A 9,294-nucleotide genomic window follows, 5' to 3' on the forward strand; every position below is an offset into this window, starting at 1 on the left:
GCAAAGGAAATCCCTTGCTAGAGGATATTACAGTTCTGGGTCATGAATGTTAAAGCAGGAGTTACTGCCATCCAGAGGCGGAAAACCATAAACTGTCATCTTCTATTATTCTTTAAACCCAAGAAAGGTAAACCCAAATGAGTGTCTGTTGGATCAGTTTAGCTTGCATTAAAACATCAAAGAATGGAGCAATAACTCATGTAACCTGAGGTTTTGGTGTCTTGTTTTATTTGATATATAATTCAGACATTCTGAACAGCTCAGTACCATATGCTGGGGATTTCAGAAAGCAGACATCTCTCTATGCTGGGCAAAAAATTCTTCCTGCTATATATGTTATATTATTTTGCTTAATATCTATGATTACCCAGGAATAGAAATCCAATTAGGTCAGCCAGTGCTATTGTTATTTAGTAGTAGAGGCCCATCAGTACTGGATAGGAAGGAATATATCTGCACATAGTAACCCCCAGGGCTCAATCTACTGAGATATGGCTAGAATGGGTGGATTTCGATTGCATTCTGAACATATGGAACAAGGCAATGTATCCTGAATGCAGTGGAAGTATTTAAGGAATGGACCTAGAGTTCTTCTACATTCTGGTGGATTCAAGGCATACTCTAGAAAGGTCATGTGAAGTTGCAAGAAGACATTTCATATACTCGAATTTCTAACATCAGCTGCACATTTTATAGCTTTAGTAGCAGAGTGTTCTTGAACTGCTTGATATCGATAGAACCACTCTCCACATTGAATGGTGGTCTTTCTTGTTTGCATTTTGAAATACCTGACAATGTAGCCCTAACTAGAAATTGGCAGAGTGGCATGACTTGAGTTCCAAAAAAATTTCATGGAGTGGGAAATGGTTCCATTTTGCTCTGCCACTTCTATTCAATGAACTGTGGAATCTAGAATGGATTCTGAAATCACAGCATTTATGGAGAGGCCTGGTGGTATGAAAAACCAGTGACACCACCATCTTGGATCTTGGAATTCATATACCCCTAGCCTTCACTAGGTTACTCCTCAAATGCCAGAAGACCCCCCTCTCCCGCAGTGTGGCTGCTCTCTTTAATAGAGGAGCACTAGCAAGCATGAACTGCCCTACCCCAAAAGAAAGAAGGCTTAATGGTACTACTAGTCAAGTTCAACAAAAACAAAAGCAGAAATGAAAACCCTTGCCATGGTTTTACAGAGGAACAAAGAGCCAGTATGGTGTAATGGTTAATAGTGTTGGACTAGTATCTGGAAGACCCAGGTTTCAATCCCTACCTGTGCCATGGAAGCTTACTGGGTAACCTTGGGTCAGTCACACTGTTGCAGCCTAACCCACCTCACAGGGCTATTGTGAGGATAAAATGGAGGAGGGGAGAATGATGTAACCCACTTTGGGTTCCTATTGAGCAGAATGTTGGGGTATAAATGAATTAAATACATAAATAATTCATATAAGTGCATCCACAAAGGGCAATATGTTATAGACTATTTATGTGTATAATTTTTTCAGGTGTGTATGTGGATATGCTGCCTTACCTCCTTAGATTCAAAGTGGCTAGCAAAGCAAAAAGCCCCAAATGAGGAGAGGCCGAGGTTCAGTGGTAGAGCATCTGCCTGACATGCAGAAGAACCCAGGTTCAATCCCTGGCATCTCCAACCAGTGGTGTAGCTACCACAGGGAAGGGGGGACAAATGCCCCAGGCGGGCCACTGTTTGGTCATGTGGAGGGTGGAAAATAGCACCCCCCACATCCCTTCCCCTTCCCCCCTCGGCCCCCCTCGGCAGGGCCAGGCCACCTCTTCAGCTGGCAGAGGCTAAAGGAGCGGCCCCGCCAGGCACAGCAGAAGCTGTAGCAGGGCACCCCTTGGCCCCGCCCCACCAGGCCTCACCAGGCTGCCCGCGACTGCCACTGGCTCAGGTAAGTGGGGTGCAGGGGGCATAGCTACCTCGGGATGCGGGGGGACAGGGGGCACCATTTTGCCCCGGGCTCCATTTCCTCCTGCTACGCCTCTGTCTCCAACTACAAGGATCCTGTGTTGGGTGACAGATCTCTGCCTGAGAGCATGGAGAGCCACTGCCAGCCTGAGCAGACAATACTGACTTGAATGGGCCAAGGGTCTGATTCAGGATAAGGTAGCTTCATGTGTCCAGGTGTCCAAACACATAAAAATGATGTAACAGTTCATCAACAAGATGGAGACATGGATTTAAAATAGGCCTTGGATTAGACTATCTGGAGAATGCACCTGGCATGCGGGAGTATAATGTGGAAAGCAGTTTAATAAGCGGAAGGGCCCTGGGCCATGAAGGGTTTTAAAGGCAATAACTAACCCTTTCAGTTGGGCCTGGAAGCAAATTAGCAGTACATTTAGACGCAGACTGGAAATATGTGCTCCAAGTGACTGATCCCCAGACAGGAGTTTCATGGCTGCATTTTGCACCAATTGAATATCTCTTCAAAGGCAGCCCCATGCACAGCATTTTCCAGTAGTCTAATCTGGAAGTTAAGAATCCCCCTTACCTTATTTCAAATGGCTTGGATGCCTCATTCAACTGAGTGCATACTCCTAATTTGGGGGGGGGGGTCTAAAATGGTTAAAATTGCTCTTTTTAAAGTATTTCATTCTACAATTTATAATCTTGTATATTTTCTGTTTTTGTAAGTCTCAAAGATCAGTGTTCCTCTCAAACATAAAATCTTCCTCTCAAAAATAAAATTCTTTCCAACAAAATCAGCCATACTTTATAGGATTGTGTTATTTAAGAGCGCCCTCTGCTGGCAAAATAGAAGAAGCAAATAATGTTATAAAGCAGTCAGTAATTTCCCATTCAAAGTGCTGATAATCTTCTTTTTATATATGGTGTCAGACCATTTCTTTAAATTCCCAATTCTGATGAATGTCCAGCTTGGCAACTGGGCAATGATGATCAATTTATCTTATGGATGCTGTACAAATGTGCACCCTCTCATATTAAAGTTGTTTGGATACCTGTTATTATATTCAGAGTACCAATCAGAAGCTAAAAATGTGACCTGAAATCACTTTTCTCAAGACATTGATTCATACCTTACTCGGGTAAAAAATTCTAGGGCCAGGAACAATTCCCTGTGGCTCAGAGAGCATAGAAGTCATTGAGTGTATTTGTAGCATTTGCTTTATTTACAGGTATACCAGTAGGTTTTGGTACACTTCCAAAGGACTTTAGCCAATTCAGGGCTGTTCATGTGCCTCTTCTGCAAAGGGGAGTTTACAGTAAGTAATTCCCATTGTCCTATCCATTTCTCTTTCCTCTTCTCAAAATCAAACCAGCTGTATCTTCACATGCATGTAGACATGCCGCCCTTCCCTTCAGCCAGGAGAAGCTGCAATTTCTTCTGCTTATTCAACAGAACCATCCAGAACTGTCTCTTAGCAATTAACTCCCACTGAGCTCCCATTGAGGAAAGTATCTATAGTCTTTAAGGAACATTTATGTCACTTTGTCATGGATCCTGGCTTCAGTCCTTTTAGCCATCAGTCAGACAACTGTATTACAACAGTACTTCGGAGGATATTTGCTTTGTTTTTGAATCCAAATAGATCATGTCACTGCCCCTGAACTTCTTACACTTTGGCTCATTCTGCACACACAAAATAATGCACTTTCAAGCTGCTTTCACAACTGTTTTTGCCATTCCGCACAGCTTCAAAGAGCCCTGAAAGCAGCTTGAAAGTGCATTATTCTGCGTGTGCGGAATGAGCCCTAGTGTACAATTTGCTCTCAATGTATATTTTTAGGTACTATCCAGTTCTATATGTGTAGCACTAGAATTTTAAACTCTACCACTAGCTAGAATAAGATAAAATAATCCATACTCCATCAGCTTCTACCAGCATGGCCACCACATGCTGACAGAGGCTGATGGGAATTGTAGTTCCTGAACATCTGGAGAGTCAGCAGGTTCCCTACCCCCATAGAACGGGGGGTAGGGAACCTGCGGCTCTCAGATGTTCAGGAACTACAGTTATCCAAGCCCCTACCAGCGTAGCCAATTTGGCCCATGCTGACAGAAGAGCTGATGGGTGCTCAGTTCTAACATCTGGAAACACTGGGATCCCCTGAAGCTAGAATAATGACTCGGCTTCATATGTTTGTCTCATTATTCAGCCTAGTAAATCAGTCTTTTCCTTCCTAGTTCACACATGTCATTCTGTGCATGTATACATTCTGAACTCTTTTCTTCCCTGCCACTCCCCTGTAGTCCTTTGAGCATGCAAACTGAGGATATCTACATTGTGCCCTATCTTCACCTTTAATGTCTCTTATCTACGTATTGATTTTTATTGGATCATTTATTTCCCACTTCTCCCATCAATAAAACTGAACTCCAGCAGAGGCGTAGCTGGGCCAGAGTGCGCAAAAGCACTCGCTGGCTTTGGCTTTAGCACCCCCCCAGATAAGCGCCCCCCCCTCCCATTTCCACTCCCACTATTGCTTTTAGAAAACCGAGGCAGAGCCTGGAGAACAGGCCTTCCTGTTCTGGTGGGACCTACATTTCCTCAAGGTCCCCCCCGGGAAATGTAGTTCCCCACCAGAACAGTGGAAGAGCCTGCTCTAACCAGCTCTGCTCCCAGGTTTTTTAAAGCTCAAGATTTTTGATGGGGGGCTTTTAGGGGGAGGGGGAGGGGCCGGGGGATTTTGCACCCCCCACGTGACCCAAATTCGTGCACCCGGTGCGTTGCGCACCCCCCGCCCCCTGGAACATAAACAGTGTGAGAACTACCATTCCAATAAATGCTTCAAATGCAAGCATCATTTTAAAAAGCAGAAACAAAGAACATTACAACCAATATCAGATTAAAATGATAATTAAATAGCATCACCAGCACACTTAAATAATAATAAAACAAATAAAATCAGCATTAAAAAATGGAACTAGTCCCACCTAAGTGACTGTAAGGCATCATAATGTGCAAGAACCTGTGTAAAAAAATGAGCCTTTTGTGGATCTCTAGAAAGGATGACAAACCTCCCTCAGGAGGGCTCCGAAGCCACGACACTGCCACAGTGAAGGCCATGAACCCTGTGCTCTGTACCATCTTCAAGCCACTGGAGGCAAACAGAACAGTCCCTGATGGCCACTGAGTAATGTAGCAGAGCAGCATTCCTCCCCAGAATCGAACAGATTCTGTTCAGGGTGTTTGAAAGAGGGGTTGTGGTCTAAGACATTTAGCTGGGGATCTGCATGTGGCTCGTTCCCTTGCCACCTGTGGTTTTTCTGAAGCTCTGGGAGATAGAGGAAGACTAGAAAATGACTATATAGAAAGAGTGGGATAAAATAGAAGCAGCCCCGAAGTTGACAGCAAGTGAGTCAAGTCCACACTAGCAATTTCCTGGTGGAGCTTTCCTTGCCCTGGACTGCCTCTGCTCCAAACATGTACAGACACAGGCAAACAGTGGGGGGCACTTCCTGCAGCTTCATAGCCCCCCTTCTTGCCTCTTCCCAGGGCTAATTCAACAGGGCTTGTTGCTACTGGCTGGGGCGTGAAGCCTGAGACTGGTGGAGTTCACTTGCAAATTTGGCAGACCCAACTTACTAGACTAGGAGCACACCACCAGGGCAAACTCCAGAGGGTGACTTTGCCCATTTCCTTTCCTTTCCTTTCCCTTCCTTTTCTTTGCTTTGGTTAGTCTCTTTCATTTGGCTGGGGTGCATGCAGCACTTTCCCACGTCAAGTAGGACAACCTGGAAATAAGTCCCATTTTATCCAGTGGGGCTTACTGCCAGAAAAGAAGTATTCTTAGAACTGGAGCCTTTGAGCTGGGTATCTAGAGGGTGTGGCAGCCACGGATGGTTTTGTTTCTGTACCACTGCAGCACCTCCAAAGGAGTTTTAGGCGGTGTAGGAAGGCCTGAAAAGAATTTTTTTTAAAAACCAGCCGTCTGAAAAAAACCCCACTGAAAAAAAAAGGACTTCTCCACACATTCTGGTAGCAAAAGTCTGTGGCTGGGGAGAGGGGGGTGTTCCTGGGCTAAAAGACTGGTGGAAGCTGACTAAATTTGGCTCTACCCAGGGGAATGCCCCCAGTCCACCCCCTGTTGCCACTTACACTGGCACAACTTCAGGGCAGTGGGCCCTTCCACATGTGGGCACTGTGGAGCTGGGTGGTGTCCTTATGCCAGCGGGGTGGCAAACATGCTGGTGCAAACCTCTGCCACTCCCACACCCATTTTGGACACACACACACACACACACACACACACACACACACACACACACGATTGGGCTCTAAGAATGCTAAGCTTTCATCTGCCGGGACCTCCTGTGTCTAAGACTTGTATGACAAGCAGAAATTGTGCAGGGGAATCTGCACCAGATGTACACAACAATGTACACTATGGGAAAAAGTCATGAAGCTTTACTCAGCCCCCATGAAATCTGCTGTGACTTCACACATGGAACTTTGGCACATTTCATTTTAAATTCAAATTTGGACTCCACATAGGAGAGTATTGTGACATGAATTTTAAGCTTTGCACCCCAGAATTAAACCTTTTCGGAGCCCAGGCACAAGCTTTGTAGTCTGCTGAACATGAGAAACCCAAGTTGCATAATGGTTTAAAGGATCCCGCCATTAGTGATACAGGATGCTTGGTAATGAAGAAATATCTTGAGCAGCAATAATATTCCAGTAAGTGTTTGAACCAATGGCAGGCCTGCCCAGTTTTGAGATTTATTGACTGAGGTAACTGGGAGGTCAAAGGCAATGAGCCTTCGAGTCTGGTAAGTTATGTGCCTGGTGACCTACTACAAGAATGATAATCTATCTCCCCTTGTAACTTTCTGCAAGTGCAGAAAGATGGGCATCCTTCCTCTAAACAAAACCACAAAAAGATGTGAAAACAGAGGTACATTTGGGTTTCTTCACCAAAATTCAGACTTTAATTTTATGTTGTATCCTTTATTTATATCATCACCTCCAATGGACAGCTTGCTAAAAGTAGAAAAGAAAATACAACTTTATAAAGGATAAAGGTTTTTTTTTTGGGGGGGGGGGCATTTAACTGCTGCTTTAAAAGGAATTTTATTACATCTTGAAGCCTGGTCAGATGGTAGTCAACAGGGGCAGCCTATCCTGGGGGAGGCTGGGTTTCAACAGTGGACTCACATTTTCCTCTCTCTGATTCTGCCACCATGGGTGGAAGTTGTGAAGAAACTGGGAAGCGCTATATTTATTTGAACTTGTGAATTCTCTCTAGTTTGAACAGGCAAACATAGGCCCTTTCCGCACTGTACGATTCGAGCTTAGTTTGACGTAGGTCCGACCCAGGTGCTCCACACAGCCGTAGAGTTCGACTCGTGTCTGTCTCTACTCCCACCCCCGTTAAATTTTCAAGCTCGACTGGGAGGTACAATTTTTTGGCAAACCCGGGTTGCACTCAAGCCGAAGCCGGCACAGTGCGGAATCTCCCTCGACTCGACTCTCCTGGCCAGCCAATCACAGCGTACTATTTTGGCATGCGCAGTTTGTGACAGACAGGAAATTGGCGCTTTGTGACATTGTCGCAACGTAGCTCCTATGTGGCAAAACGAAAAAAGGGATGCGCACTCACGTTTCCCACCATAGAACGGCAGCCAATCGGGAATGAGGAGCAAAAGACTCGAGGAGGTAATCCCACCCTTTGAATTCGGGTCCGGAGAGACAAACTCGGCTGCTGTGCGGATTAACAGAAGAGTCGAGCTCAGGTAACAATTTCTGCGGACATGAGTCGAACCTAGGTCATCTCTGCTGTGCGGAAAGCCTCATGGTATCCCCATGACAGCCAGTGTTGTGTAGTGGTTAAGAGTGGTAGTCTCTGATCTGGAGAAACAGGCTGGATTCCCCACTCCTCCACATGAGCAGTGGACTCTAATTTGGTGAATTGGATTTGTTTCTCCACTCATACACATGAAGCTTGCTGGGTGACCTTGGGCTAGTCACAGTTCACAGTCAACAATGACTGGTGCTTAAAAGCCTCTGATACAGGCCTTCTGTTCTTTAACAACATTTTAGAGTTGCTGGGGACAGTGGATCTCCAGTATCTCTTACAGGAATATGTCTTTCCCAACACCTGCAACCCAACTGGGATCTTCTTCATACAATAAATATGGCCTGTCCCTAAAGAGTTCCCTAATTTCTAGTATTTCACTATCCCAGCCTGTCATTACACTGATTTCACCTGGCTACCACTACAAGGAAGAGGGGTTGGACAATATGGTAAAGCACATGCCTTGTACACAGGAGGTCCCAAGTTCCATCTTTGGAGTGGACATAAGTACCATCAAGTCACAACGGATTTGTGGCAACCCCAGCAAAGGGCTTTCAAAGCAAATGAGAAGCAGATGTGGTTTTCCCCTGCCTTCCTCTGCAGTCTCCCATCCAAGGACCAGCCTTGCTTAGCTTCCAAATTCTAACAAAATTGGGCTATACCAAGCTGCTTTCCCCCTTGCTTAATCTTTGCTACTTGCTGTTAAAGAATTCCAGACAGTGGCGTAGCGCCAGGGGAATGGGGGGTGCACGACGCATCAGGCACGTGCCCCTGCAGGGGCAGGATGAGGGCATGGCAGGGGCGTGTTGGTGCAGGGAGGGGCATGGCAGGGGCACAGAGTGCATGTGTGCCCCGGGCTCTGTTTTCCCTCGCTCTGCCCCTGATTCCAGATGCTGGGAAATACAGTTTTCTGCTTGACACCTTGGAGAGCAGCAGACCAGATCAACTATCTGTCCTGGTCTAAGGCAACTTCAAATGTAATGAAGGGTTGCCTGATTGGTTGATCTTTACTTAGCTATTTTTGCTACTCTACCCTATTATATTCACTATGAACTGCTGTCACCACCATCATTGCAATGATCTATTTTGGAGGTAGGAGGGACTATTTGTCTTCAGGGTAAACCAAAACCCCCACAGGATGCATGATCTCAGAACCACAGAGCAGAAATAGCCAGTGGTTTCCAGCTGAGAGACCATGAGGAAACACTCCATTTTACAAGGCAGGGATAATATATTGCTCCATGTGATCTAGTACTACCAAATTCAAACTAAACTTTAGCCAGTAGACTCCATAAAAAGCAGAGGGGTGGCAGTGTTTACCATTGGATGGGATTTTCCAGCGGAAGTCATCATTGTGACAAACAGGAAGGAAGCTTAGGCAAGTAGTGTTGTTTTATTTGACTTAATGGAACAATTGCGAGAGTGAAATCTCCAAAGTGGATCAAATCATTGCTGTGAAGTTTGCTGTATATTTTAAAACCCTCTGAAGTCCAGACAATGCTTTG

The 9,294-nt window shown here is 45.4% G+C and overlaps 1 non-coding gene across 1 annotated transcript; it reads left to right on the forward strand.

Annotated features, from left to right (window-relative positions):
* Positions 1-1,588: 1,588 nt before the first annotated feature.
* On the forward strand, positions 1,589-1,654 carry TRNAV-GAC. Its single transcript has one exon. It is a non-coding gene; the product is annotated as a tRNA-Val (tRNA).
* Positions 1,655-9,294: the final 7,640 nt, after the last annotated feature.

The sequence above is a fragment of the Sphaerodactylus townsendi genome, linkage group LG05, assembly GCF_021028975.2.
Source record: "Sphaerodactylus townsendi isolate TG3544 linkage group LG05, MPM_Stown_v2.3, whole genome shotgun sequence".
Taxonomy (NCBI): Eukaryota; Metazoa; Chordata; class Lepidosauria; order Squamata; family Sphaerodactylidae; genus Sphaerodactylus; species Sphaerodactylus townsendi.